This window comes from Zalophus californianus, chromosome 1, assembly GCF_009762305.2.
Source record: "Zalophus californianus isolate mZalCal1 chromosome 1, mZalCal1.pri.v2, whole genome shotgun sequence".
Classification (NCBI taxonomy): Eukaryota; Metazoa; Chordata; class Mammalia; order Carnivora; family Otariidae; genus Zalophus; species Zalophus californianus.
The window spans coordinates 54,566,735-54,581,569 of NC_045595.1; the positions used below are offsets into that span (position 1 = coordinate 54,566,735).

Genomic DNA, 14,835 nt, shown 5'->3' on the forward strand with positions numbered 1-14,835 from the left:
TTTTTCCAAGGGAGTTCCTAAGGCATCATACTCTCTTGCCTTAAGTTTTGGCCATTTATTTACATGTCTAGAGTGAGAAAGTAAAGAGTATGCAGGTTAGGCCTCAATGGACTGAGATGAATATGGCTTTTATTTCAGTTACAAAATTTCGGCGTTGGTCTAGCCTGAGCCGCCAATTATTCATTTACTAAATGAACTAAATCCTAAAATAGTTAAGGCACTTACCTCAGCCTTCATAGCTAACAAGCGGCAGAGTCAAAGTTGAATCCGGCCTTCCATTCGCCATACCACACCTGTACCTTTGCCCAGTTAGAAGTGGCATACTATCTTACCTAAAGTGATAATTACACTAAGGGAGTGGGGGAATAGTTCATATTATCCAAAGTCTCATACCCATCTGTCTCACGGCACTAATATTTTAATCAATTTATAATCAGAATTATAACTGTCAACCAAGTTACAGTCAGTACCTTCTTTTCTCAGCTGTAAAATCCCCTTGGTAAACTGAATTAGTACCAAAAAGTTATCTGGTACATAAATAATCAAGGCAAACTGAGGATGGTTTTAAAGAATATATGCAGCAAGTTCTTCATGGCATACCATCTTACTTCACCAAAGACATTCATACAGCCATTTATCCGATTAGCAAACACTGAACTGCCTACTACATGTCAGGCTCTGTATTAGGCCTAAGGAAAACAAAGATATAGATACAAGGGACTTTGGTTTACGCAGGCAAACAAACAACAGATTGTGGTAAGGGTTATGATGGGACAGCCAAGGTGCCACTGAAGCCCAGAGGAGCAACATCTACTGTAATCTGGAGGGTCAGGGAAGTCAGACCAGCTTCTCACTCTCCCAAGCAATAACATTTGCTCTAGAAGCTCAAGCTTCTCATTCTTGAAATACACTACTTTAAACACTGGTCTCTTATTGACATAAAAGTCTCCAAAACCTATGTTTGAGACAAAAAAACAGCATTACAATATTATCCTATTTATGTAAAATTATGTTATATTCATATACCTGTATGTGTATACATTTTCAAAGAGACATGTATGGAAGGATATTTACAAAAACTTTAACGGTAATCATTCCTGTGGGATGGTATTTCAGATTGCTTCAACTTCTTTACGCTACCCTACCCTACCAGCAGGGATGCCTGGCTGGCTCAGTCAGTGGAGCATGCAACTCTTGATCTCAGAGTCAAGAGTTCAAGCCCGAAGATGGGTGGAGAGATTACTTAGATTTAAAAAAAGAATACTGCTGTAGTTTTTTATTCTACTGTAACCGAAGTGAGAACAGGGCAAGCACACAGACCAGAGGTGAATAAACTATCACTGTACTTATATCAACCTGTCTCCATTATTATTTGTCACATGGGGGACACTAATGCAGCATACTTGGTACCTTTTATTTACACTTCTAAGAAGGACCACTTCTGGGAAAGTTTCTGGAGAAACAAGAAAGATAGATGGGGACCAAAAATAAATGGGCTATAATCACAATGCTAAGATGTTTAGACTTCATTCTGTGGGTGACAGAAAAACGGAGGGGTTTTTGACCTAAAAACTAACAATCAACTCCACTTTTTAACAAGGTATCTGGTAGCAGCTGGAATGCATACACAGGAAATGACAAAGACAAAGAGATGTGCAGAAAAGCTGTGGCTAGGGGCGCCTGGGTGGCTCAGTCGTTAAGCGTCTGCCTTTGGCTCAAGTCATGATCCCAGGCTCCTGGGATCGCCCCGCATTGGGCCCTGCTCAGCAGGAAGCCTGCTTCTCTCTCTCCCGCTCCCCCTGCTTGTGTTCCCTCTCTCGCTGTGTCTCTCTGTCAAATAAATAAATAAAATTTAAAAAAAAAAAAAAAGCTGTGGCTCTATGTTTTAAAAAAAACCTAGAGAAATGCAAATTTTTATCAGCACTATCTCTGGTAGATGAGAATAGAGGCAGTCTCCTACTTTCAGCGTTATACATTTCTATAATCCTTGCACTTCTTAAAATAAGTATGTATTATATTTATAACCAGAAAGAAGAAGAATGACTTTCACAATAACTCAAAGGGGATGCAGGGGAAATGATGAAAGCTTGGATAAGATCTATAAGGGCAAGAAACTGATCTATCTTATTTACCACTCTATCCCTAATACCTTGTACAGTGCCTAGTACATAATAGGTGCTCAATAAATGTGCCAGAATAAATGAAAGAATGAATGAGTGAACAAATGTACATCCTAAAGGCTCAATAAAGAAGAAACATTTTAGAAGTAAAATACACGTTAGTCAACATAAACGCCAGGAATAGGAAGAAATTAAAGATAACCCCAAGTTTTACAGACTATTTGGCTAAGTGAACTATGAACCATTAATCAAGATAAGTAAAACTAGAGGAAGTATAGGTATGCAGGAACACAAAGAGATCGTGGCAAAATGTCCACAAACCTGTTATTGACTCTCACGTTCTTAGGAGCAGAACAGGACAGGCAGATCAAAATAAAATACATCCACTATTCTGGTGGCCCTGATACCCTGATTTTTTTTTAAAGATTTTATTTATTTATTTGAGAGAGAGAGCATGAGCAAGGAGAGAGGCAGAGGGAGACGAGAAACAGACTCCCTGCTGAGCAGGGAGCCTGATGTGGGGCTGGATCCCAGGACCCTGGGATCATGACCTAAGCCAAAGGCAGATGTCTAACTGACTGAGCCACTCAGGTGCCCCTGATACCCGATTTTTGCCCCACTGATTTTTAAACTTAGATTATGAAATAAAAACACCTTAGGCTTCAGAGTCTTCAACTCTCATTTGCTTCCTAATAGCATACAAAGGCTCACAGTTATATTTTTACTATTTGCTACAAACAAATTCTGGACTCACAAATCCAGGCCAGATCAGAATTTCAATACACTTGGCATTATTTACCATAAACATACAAAATTCATATACTGGTTTAATATTAACCACTGGCAAACTAATATAAAGTTATGGTTCGTCACTGACTTTTTAAAGTTTTGGTTTGAAACTTTTGAAAAAATTAATGTTTTGGGAGAGTACTCTTTATCAGTAGACAATGTTTTACAGATGTTTATTCTCACAATAGGACAGGAAGTTATTTTTTAATACCTTTTTCATCCTATTCCAGGATTACAACATGATACTTCCAACTGTCCTCAACTATGCAAGTTTCTTCCCCCTCTAGTTCATTCTACCTATGAGATGGGGTCTCTGCATTTCCTTTGTTTTAGCTCTACCTCTAGAAATCCATCCTCCCTCTCTCCAACTGCCTTTATCTAAAAACTAATTTCAAAAGGTCAACAAATGGGTTAGGCTAGTCTCTTAAATGCAGAGACACAAAATATAAGACTAATTTGTCTCCATGCTTTTATTCATGTTATTTTTCATACCTGCAGTCTTACTCCTTTTCTCCAACATTTATCCAAATAAAAGCCACAGATCATAACCTCCTAACCACTTTAGCACTCACCTATTCTCTACCTTCTTTGAATTCCCATAATACAAATTAGTGGCCTTCAAAAGTTAGCTATGGGGGCGCCTGGGTGGCTCTCTGGGTTAAGTAACTGCCTTCAGGTCAGGTAACGATCCCAGGGTCCTGGAATCAAGCCCCACATCAGGCTCTCTGCTCAGGGGAGCCTGCTTCTCCCTCTCCCTCTGCCTCTGTCAAATAAATAAATAAAATCTTTGGGGGAAAAAAGTTAGCTATGTTTTCCTCTATCTACCTGGAAAGTAAGCTTCTTGAAGAGTTATGTCTTATCAATACTAAGTACACAGTTGGCATTCAATGCATACTTACTACCTCAATGGTGGCTCTGAATCTGTATCTTAGATTTTTGGCTTCCTAACCTTCCTTTGCTTCCACATTGCCATATACCAGAAATAAAATACACTGTTTTGGTTTTCATTTTACTAACAGATATTAGACTATCTTAACGCTAAATTTATTTTACTTTTTAAACAGCCAAATCTGGGGCGCCTGGGTGGCTCAGTTGGTTAAGCGACTGCCTTTGGCTCAGGTTATGATCCTGGAGTCCCGGGATTGAGTCCAGGGAGCCTGCTTCTCCCTCTGACCCTCCCCGCTCTCGTGTGCTCTCTCCCTCTTTCTCTCAAATAAATCAATAAAAATCTTTAAATAGACAAATCTGTCATCTTATTTTAGGACCACAAGAAAGAAAAGGTTAGGGACGCCTGGGTGGCTCAGTCAGTGAAGCGGCTCCCTTTGGCTCAGGTCATGATCCCAGCCAGGGTCCTGGGATTGAGTCAGGGCCTCTCCCTCTGCCTGCCTGCTGCCAGTGCTTGTGCTCACTCGTGCTCTCTCTCTCTCACAAATAAAATCTTCAAAAAAAAAGGGGGGGGCGCCTGGGTGGCTCAGTCGGTTGGGCGTCTGCCTTCGGCTCAGGTCATGATCCCAGCATCCTGGAGTCGAGCCCCACGTCAGGCTCCCTGCTCGGCGGGAGGTCTGCTTCTCCCTCCCCCACTCCCCCTGCTCGCGTTCCCTCTCTCGCTGTGTCTCTCTCTGTCAAATAAATAAATATAATCTTTAAAAAAAAAAGAAAGCTTAACTATTAAAACACTATAAAAGAAACCATTATTTTTGCAAAGTAAAAGAAATTAAACTCTAAAATCATATTAGAAATCTGACAATCGTAATACTGTACACTTCTTCAGTATTATTTACATTCTTTGTCAAAATATGACATACTTAAAATACAAGTTTTTTTTTAATTGTTTTTAAATTTTTTTCTTTTTAAATTATTTTATTCAAGAAGGTAGGGAGGACAGACAGGGGGCTGAGCTGAGCCCTGAGTCTCTAAAAATATGGAATACTCAGGGGCACCTAGGTGGCTCAGTCGTTAAGCATCTGCCTTCGGCTCAGGTCATGATCCCAGAGTCCTGGGATCAAGCCTCCCATCAAGCGCCCTGCTCTGCGGGAAGCCTGCTTCTCCCTCTCACACGCCCCCTGCTTGTGTTCCCTCTCTCGTTGTGTCTCTCTCTGTCAAGTAAGTAAAATTTTTAATAAATAAATAAATAAAAATATGGAATACTTCACCAATTTGCATGTCATCCTTGTGCAGAGGCCACGCTAATCTCTGTATCATTAACACGGGGAAAATTCTTACAAAGGTTAGTCAACTGGCCAGATTTTTTTTTTTTTTAAGATTTTATTTATTTGATAGAGAGAGAGAGCACAAGCAGGGGGAAGCATGAGAGGGAGAAGCAGGCTCCCCACTGAGCAGGGAGCCCGATGTGGGACTCGATCACTCGATCCCAGGATCCTGGGACCATGACCTCAGCCGAAGGCAGTCACTTAACCAACCGAGCCACCCAGGCTCCCCAACTGGCCAGATTTTCTAAACCTGTCTTAAGAAAACAAATTTCTTTTAAAAACAGCTTAAATAATATTCCTCTGAGCCCAAACAATGTTGCACATGGCACTATTTAGGAATATATATGACAGGAAAAATAATCATTCTATGAAGCTCCCATTCCATCCTCTTTGGATAGTTATTAAGAAAGCTATTAGTTGGGGGCGCCTGGGTGGCTCAGTTGGTTGAGCGACTGCCCTCAGCTCAGGTCATGATCCTGGAGTCCCAGGATCGAGTCCCGCATCAGACTCCCTGCTCAGCAGGGAGTCTGCTTCTCCCTCTGACCTTCCCCCCTCTCATGTACTCTCTCGCTCTCATTCTCTCTCTCAAATAAATAAAATAAATCTTTAAAAAAAAAAAAAGAAAGCTATTAGTTGACAAACACCTAGTCCCATCCTAGTATGAGTAGAAAACCGAAGGTAACTCTCCCAGAGTAAAGAAAAAAACATATGGCCAAGCAAATAACTGAGGCCACACAGGGTGGGTTATTTCACAACTCTTTCCAATTCAGCCTATCTGGTGATTGACTCTGTGTATGCTCGTTTTCAAGAAACTGACTTAAAGGCCATACTGAAAGTAAATTTTTAAAAGTAAGGCCAGGGGCACCTGGGTGGCTCAGTTGGTTAAGCGACTGCCTTCGGCTCAGGTCATGATCCTGGAGTCCCGGGATCGAGTCCCGCATCGGGCTCCCTGCTCAGCGGGGGGTCTGCTTCTCCCTCTGACCCTCTTCCCTCTCGTGCTATCTCTCATTCTCTCTCTCTCAAATAAATAAATAAAATCTTTTAAAAAAAAATAAAATAAAATAAAATAAAAAAATAAAAGTAAGGCCAGGAATGAATTGAGTCACCGAATCAGAAGTAGAAGGGATTCTCACAATTTTAAAGATGAGGAATGAGACTCTAATTAGATCACACAGGTAGCTGGAAGCAAAGGTTAGAATGAAGGCTTCTAACTTCTAGAAAAGATATTTACTGAGTACCGAATATGACTGAGAACTCTGCTAGGTACGCCAGGAATGAATTGAGTCACCGAATCAGAAGTAGAAGGGATTCTCACAATTTTAAAGATGAGGAATGAGACTCTAATTAGATCACACAGGTAGCTGGAAGCAAAGGTTAGAATGAAGGCTTCTAACTTCTAGAAAAGATATTTACTGAGTACCGAATATGACTGAGAACTCTGCTAGGTACTATATTAGACCAGTGCCCACTCTTGTTTACCAAGACGCTTTCCATGGATGTTGAAAAACATTTAAAACATTAATTAAGGCTGGGGCACCTCGGTGGCTTAGTCAGTTGAACAACTCTTGATTTTGGTTTGGGTCATCATCTCAGGGTTGTGATCTAAGGGTTATGGGATCCAGGTCCACATCGGGCTCCCGCTCAGTGGGGAGTCTGCTTGAGTTTCTCTCCCTCTGCCCCCTGCCCCTGTTGCACTCATGTGCTCGTTTGCTCACTCTCTCAAATAAATAAATCTTTTTTAAAAAGTAGTCTTAAAAAAACATTAATTAAGGCTTACATTCTAAGGAAATTTCTGTATTAGGACAAGACAGTGTCCACATCTCTAAAAAGCATGTTAAAATAAGCAGGCAAAGGAGGGAAGAAAAAAAAACTTTAAAGTAGGAAAGAATTTAAAATTTCACACAAATTACCTTTCCTGTCCTGATTGTTGTTTACCATTAAAAAGCATAAGCCAACAAAAACACCTCTACCCAAATTTCATGACCCAATAGTTTAAGAAAAATGAGCTTTATTCCTGTTGGAAAAATGATGTTTTTGTCATATCACACTGAAGAATTCGTTTTGTCACAGGATTAGAGTGAAGCCATCTGAAGACAAAAGTCTAAGCAGAAAAAGAAACAATACTGGAATTTGATAAAGACCCCTCAAGAATATGGCATTTAGCTGTTTCTTTCTTTCTTTTTTTTAAAGATTTTATTTATTTATCTGACAAAGAGACACAGCGAGAGAGGGAACACAAGCAGGGGGAGAGGGAGAAGCAGGCTTCCCATGGAGCAGGGAGCTCAATGCAATGTGGGGCTTGGTCCTGGGATCATGACCTGAGCTGAAGGCAGTCGCCCAACAACTGAGCCACCCAGGCTCATTTAGCTGTTTCAAAGTTTAGCTCATTTAGCATTTAGCTGTTTCAATGCCACCTTTCATCTAAACATTTCAAAACAACTATTATTTACATTACCAAGAATCAAAACCGTGGCACGATGGCCCAAAAAAGAAACATATCAATGACCCAGAGGGAATTCAACACTAATGTTCTAAAACCTAGCCCTCTGTTCTAAAAAACGGTATCTAGTTACTGTTGACCCTTGAACACAAGGAGGTCAGGGGCGCCAACATCCTGTGGAGTCAAACATCTGCATATAGCTTTTAACTCCCTAAGAACTTAACTACTAATACCCTACTGTTGACTGGAAGCCTTACCAACAACTTAAACTGTGATTAACACATATTGTGTACATTATATGCATTATATACTGTAAAGTACGCAAGAGAAAAGGAAATACTAAGAAAATCATAAGAAAAAGTACATTTATAGTACTATGTTTTTATCAAAAAAAAAAAAAATCCCATGTGTAAGCGGACCTGCATTAAGTTTACACCCATGTTGTGTGAGGGTCAACTGTATCTGGATTTTGTCCCTCATTCCAGGCAAAGAACTCCTAAAACCCTTGGAATTTCATGATAGGAGTGTCTTTTGTTATTCATAACAAGTCTCTTTCAACCACACTGCAGTTTATGCTAACGAGGTGACTCTTGGTAGACCCCTACATAGCTCAAGATGGGAACCGGTTGTCAGAGGGACCAACCACGATTTGAGGGTTGAAACTTTCAGGCCCCATCCCTCAATATGGGGAAAGGGAGAGGCTGGAGAATAAGTTAATTACCAATGCCAATGATTTAACCAATCATTCCTAGGTAACAGAACCTTCTCAAAAACCCCTCAACAACAGGGTTCAGAGAGCTTCTGAGTGAGTGAACACACTGAGGTACAGAGAAGGCAGGGAAGCTCCCCATACTTACCCTATGCATCCTCTCCACTTGGCTGTTTCTGAGTTGCATTCTTTTTAAGCCTTTAAACATAGGTAAAGTGCTTTTTCCAAGTTCTGTGAGTTCTCCCAGCAAATTACTTAATCTAAGGAGGGATCATGGAAACCCCAGAATTTTTTTGCACAGGTGGCCCAGGACTTGCAACTGGTGTCTACAATGAGGGCAGTCTTGTGGAACTGAGCCCTTTAACTTGTAGGATCTGACACTTTAACTCCAGGTACACAGTGTCAGAATTGAATTCAAATGTTGGACTGGTGTCAGAATTGGAGAACTGGCTGTGATGTGGAAACACCCACACACAAGTAGTTATTAATTACAGTGTATATTTATAAAACTTAAAGATACAAATGGATTTGTTGATACCATCTCCCAGTTTACCTTGCTGGACATGTATAAATAGAAGACTCAAAAAATTAAGTAATGTTGACAGAATAGTTGCTACTAATAATAATTAGAAATAACTTTATGGGGCATCAGGGTGGCTCAGTTGGTCAAGCATCTGCCTTCGGCTCAGGTCATGATTTCAGGATCCTGGGATCAGGCCCTGCGTTTGGTTCAGCAGGGAGTCTGCTTCTCCCTCTCACTCTCCCTCTGTGCTCTCTCTAATAAAAAAATAAATGAAATAAAAGAGAAAACCTCTACTTAAAAAAATTATGTCATCTGAGGTGCCTGGCTGGCTCAATCAGTGGAACATGTGACTCCTGATCTCAGGGTTCTGAGTTTGAGCCCCACGTTGGGTGTAGAGATTGCTTTAAAAAATAAAATCTTTGGGGCGCCTGGGTGGCTCAATCGTTAAGCGTCTGCCTCAATTTTCTCTGATGCAACCTATTAGATAACACTCCCAGTTTCAGTATCATTTACAAAATTTTTAGTAAGCATGCGTATTATACCATTATTAAAGATCCAGATCCATAAAGCTTGGCAAAAAGAGAACTTCAGCTCAATCGTTAAGCATCTGCCTTCAGCCCAGGGTCCTGGGATCTAGCCCCACATCGGGCTCCCTGCTTGGCGGGGAGCCTGCTTCTCCTTCTCCTACTCCCCCTGCTTGTGTTCCCTGTCTCACACACTCTCTGTCAAATAAATAAATAAAATTTTTAAAAATAAATAAATAAAAATAAAATCTTTTAAAAATAATAATTTCATACCATTTTTATGCCAGGCATTAACCTTAGGGTAAATTTTTTCCAGTATATGCAACTCTGAAAGACAGATACTGCCCCCAAGAGCAGATGAGAAAATTAAATCTCATCATTAAATTTCCCATTGCACACAGCAAGTAGCAGAGAACTAAATCTAGTTTTAAAACACAAATCCCTGCATTTTTTTACACTATGGCAACATTTCCTTTCTATTATATAGTATAAAATTATAAACTCTCTAACAATCGTTAATTAAGAACATGTCCCAAATTATACTCTTGAAAGACTAGTCTTAATGGGGGGGTGCGGGGGTGCCAGGTGTGAGGCTTTTGACTAACAATGCAGCCCCCAGTCAACCCACTAACAGAAAAGCCACAGGAAAGTAATGCTGTGCCTCTCTGTGGAGCCAAACTTTCCCCCAGCTTTATCAGTCTTCAAGCAAGTTCCCACCAGCCACTTTCCTGAACATCTGGACAACAAAGCAGCCCTCAGGAGCTGACCATAAGTCCAAGAAATTCCCAGACTCCTAGAATGTATGTATGCCAATCTCCAGTTTCAGACCCACACACAAGTAGTTATCAGAGCTTGCCCAACAGAAAGCTATTCAGGAAAGTTTATAAGCATCCATAACACAACTGTGGCTCCTGGGAGGGAAAGCAAAGAATTCCTCTCCCAGCCTTATCTCACAATCTATTGTTAAATCATCTACCCCAATTCAGTAAATGAACTGTGGAACAAGAAAAAAAAAAGAAAGGAAAAGGAAAGGAAAGGTGAGAGGAGGGGGAGGAGGGGGAGGAGGAGGGCGGGAGGGAGACAGACAGACTGGCCTTAAGAAATGTTGTCAAGGGGGCGCCAGGGTGGCTCAGTCGTTAAGCGTCTGCCTTCGCCTCAGGTCTGCCCTGGCTCAGGTCGTGATCCCAGGGTCTTGGGATGGAGCCCCGCATCGGGCTCCCTGCTCCGCGGGAAGCCTGCTTCTCCCTCTCCCACTCCCCCTGCTTACGTTCCCTCTCTGTGTCTCTCTCTGTCAAATAAATAATCTTTAAAAAAAAAAGAAAAGAAAAGAAAAAGAAATGCTGTCAAGGGGCACCTGGGTGGCTCAGCTGGTGTGCATCTGCCTTCAGCTCAGGTCATGGTCTCAGGGTCCTAGGACCTGGGATGGAGCCCCATGTCCTCTTCTCAGCAGGGAGCCTACTTCTCCCTCTCCTCCCTGCTTGTGCTCTCTCCCTCCCTCTCTTTCAAATGAATAAATAAAATCTTAAAAAATAAATTAAAAAAAAAGAAATGCTGTCAAAAACATAAAAATAGTCCATATACAGATCTAGTATTCTAGTTTTCTGCTTTATACACTTTTTTAAAACTGCCTTTTGGGCATTGCATTCTCTTGCTGGTTGGAAAACATTTTATGTCTTTTCTTTAGTTATCAAGGAACTAAAGTGAACAAGAGTTTTCATTACCTTTTCATTGTTACCAATATTAGCACAAAGGAGAGAGTCTACTTGAGATTAGAAAATATTAAGAGCTGGGAGGGACAAGAAGATCATGTAGTCCAAACTGCAGGAACACCTTTATCTCCAGAAGATGATCACCCAACCTACACTTGAATATCTCTAATGACAGAGACCTCATAATTTTGTCTATCCCACTGTGGGACAGGTCTTACTGTGCAAAAGGTCTCAACAGTGGGAAGAAATTCATCTCCAACATAGCTTCTAACCCACTGTCTGTCCTCTGGAGCAATACAGATGATGAGTCTGCTCCCTCTTGCTTAACACAATTCTTCAAATAATTTAGATAGTTGTTTCCAAGTATTATCTTCTGTAGCAAAACAGCTCCTGATTCTTCAATTGTTCTTCATTAGATATGGTCCCTAGAGCTCTCAATATTCTAGTCACATTCATCTGGACAATTTAGATTATCATTGTCCCACTGAAGTGTAAAATCCGTAAGTGGACACAATACTCCAGATATAACCTGACAGTACAAGAACAAAGGGACTATTACTTCTCTTAATTTAGCACTATACATCTTAATTTGGCACTGTACATCTATAAATATTCATCAATGCATCAGTGTTAGCCTCTTTTCACAGCCAACTCATACAATTAACTACCTTAAACTATGGTGGCTCTCAAATGAAAAAAATTATTTTGGGCCAGATCATTTCTGTTAAAGAGTAAGACTTTACATTTCTATCACACCTATCTTGTCACTTTCATACCTCATCCTGCTTAGATTGCCTCGATTTTCTCTGATGCAACCTATTAGATAACACTCCCAGTTTCAGTATCATTTATAAAATTTTTAGTAAGCATGCATATTATACCATTATTAAAGATCCAGATCCATAAAGCTTGGCAAAAAGAGAACTTACAAGCCTATATAACCACATTGTGCTTTATAACAAAACAAATAAGCAAACCAGGTTTAAAAGACCAACAAACTGGGAAAAGATATTTACAACACATACACTGATTTCATTATATAAATGGCTCCTACAAATTCCTAAGTGAAAAAAGCAATTAATCAATGAAAAAAGCAAAGTCTAACATGAGCAACCAGTTCACAGAAAAGCAAAGATAAATTGTTTTTACATAGATAAAAAGATCTTCAAACCTCATTCAGAAAGAGCAATGTAAATTTTTTATGTGATTAAAGTTTTCAATTTCATTTTAATTCTAGTATAGTTAACAGTGTTATATTAGTTTCGGGTGTACAATACAGTGAGTCAACAATTCCATTCATCACCCACTGCTCATCCCAAGTTGCCCTCCTTAATCCCCATCATCTATTTCACCCACCCACCCCCACCTGCCCTCTGGTAACCATTAGTTTGTTCTCATTGGTTAAAAGTCTGTTTGTTGGCTTCTTTTTTTCCTTTGCTCATTTATTTTATTTCTTAAATTTCACATGAATGAAATCATATAGTATTTGTCTTTCTCAGACTTATTTCACTTAGCATTATACCCTGCAGATCCATCATGCTGTTGCAAATGGCAAGATTTCGTTCTTTTTTATGGCTGAGTAGCATTCCATTGTATGTATATGTGTGTATATATACTATATATATAATCACATCTTCTTTATCCACTCATTTATTGATGGACACCTGGGCTGCCTCCATAATTTAACTATTGTAAATAATGCTGCTATAAACACAGGGATGTGTGTATACCTCTGAATAAGTGTTTCTGTATTTTTGGGGTAAATATCTAGCAGCAAATTATTGGATCATGTATGTTTAACTTCTTTCTTTTTTAAATAATCTCTATGCCAAATGTGGGGCTCAAACTCACAACCCTGAGATCAAGAGTCACATGCTCCACCAACTAAGCCAGGTGCCCCTCTATTTTTAATTTTTTGAGGAGCCTCCATATTGTTTTCCACAGTGGCTACCCCAGTTTGCATTCCCAATGACAGTGCATTAGGGTTCCTTTTTCCCCCCCATCCTTGCCAACACCTGTTGTTTATATTTTTTATTTTAACCATTCTGACAGGTGTGAGATGAAAAGCAAAGTAAATTAAATCTATAATGTTGGGACGCTTGGGTAGCTCAGTAGGTTAAGTATCTGACTCTTGATATCAGCTCAGGTCTTGATCTCAGGGTCATGAGTTCAAGCCCCGCGCTGGGCTCCATGCTAGGCATGGAGCCTACTTTAAAAAATAACATACAAATCTATAATGTGATAACATTTTTTTACTTATCGGAGTAGCAAAGATCAAAGTAGATAACATATCTAATTTGTAAGCAGTAGAAAGAAGTAAACGCACAGACTGCTGATGGGAATGTAAATTGATTCCAATTCTTTAGAGCACAATTTGGAAATATCTATAAAAATTTTAACTACACCTACCTTTTCTTTGGAGCATGGATATTCACTGCAACTTTTATAATAACAAAAGTGCCAGATGCTTAGTTGTCAACCCCACAGCCATTTCTCCCTTCTTCCTCATCAGAATTCACATTTGTTCAGGGTAATAATGTGCCCAACCCCAAGAGATGACTCATGATCAGTCGAAGCCAACTATGGCTATCATATTCTCTTTGCCAGGTAATCACTTTCCCAGACATGCCTGGGGTCAGGGGCAGAAAGCAATATGACCCTCTCTGAAATGTAAGGAGACAATGTATATGGCAGTGTTACTCAAATTCACAGCATCAGCATCAAACGGGAGTGCATTAGTGATACAAATTCCCAAGCCCCACTAAAAACCTACAGATTTCAGAATCTCTACTTGTGGAATTTATATTTTCCTAGGTCAGTCTTACATACTCCTGAAGTTCATGAAGCACTGTTTAGGAGACTTCTGGGAATTATTTTCTCCCCGTTTAAAATGACCCAGTCTTCCCATTAGAAAAATATTTTGCCCTCCATTTCCTGTTTTTGAATGCAGTTAGTCGTGCTGCTTAGAATTAAGGCAGCCATCCTACAACCATGAGGCTACACAGAGAAACTGGAAAAAAAAAAAAAAACAATATACTGAGGATAATAGAGTTAAGGAGGGGGAAAACCTGGGTCTAATAAATATTACCAAGCTACCAAACTAGCCCTGAACCACCTATTTCCTTGTTTCTATTTACATGAGACAATTTAGAGTCTTTACTGTTTAGGCAGCTGTTAGATATTGCTACTGTTATTTACAGTTGACTATATCTTTTTTTTTAATTTTATTTTATTGTGTTAATCACCACACATTACATCATTAGTTTTTGATGTAGTGTTCCATGATTCACTGTTTGCATATAACACCCAGTGCTCCATTCAATACGTGCCCTCCTTAACGCTATCTTTACGTTATAAACTTTATATCTATCCATGGATACTAATGGAGCTTAAATTTTAGTAAATTCTAGTGGAAATAAAGTAATTTGTGTCATTTTTTAACAGCAGCATAGTGTTCTATGTTATATATTTACTATTATTTTATTTCTCTGTGATTCGCATATGCCCACACAGCTTTAGGACAACCAGTACTAGACAGAGACCACCACCAAGTTTTGGTCCCAATCTGCTACTTCATTCCAACTAGAACATAAACTCTAGTCAGGCAAAAACTTTAATGCGTTGCATCTCCAGCAGCTACAACAGAACCAAACATTCATGCAAGTATTTGATAAATATTTTTTAAATAAACAAATGAAGAAAAAGAGGTCTTCCATAAAGACTGAGTAAGTTATATCTAAGCATAACTTGTCTATTTTGGTTGTCTGCCCAAGATTATCAGGTTGAAGATGCTACAAAGATTAACACTTCC

The 14,835-nt window shown here is 39.7% G+C and overlaps 1 protein-coding gene and 1 pseudogene across 1 annotated transcript in view; both read right to left on the minus strand.

The window, feature by feature from the left end:
• The window catches only part of TMCC1 (transmembrane and coiled-coil domain family 1), a 251,422-nt gene that overhangs the window by 219,862 nt on the left and 16,725 nt on the right, over positions 1–14,835 (minus strand). The window lies entirely within an intron of this gene.
• On the minus strand, positions 5,043–5,141 carry LOC113919068 (annotated as a pseudogene).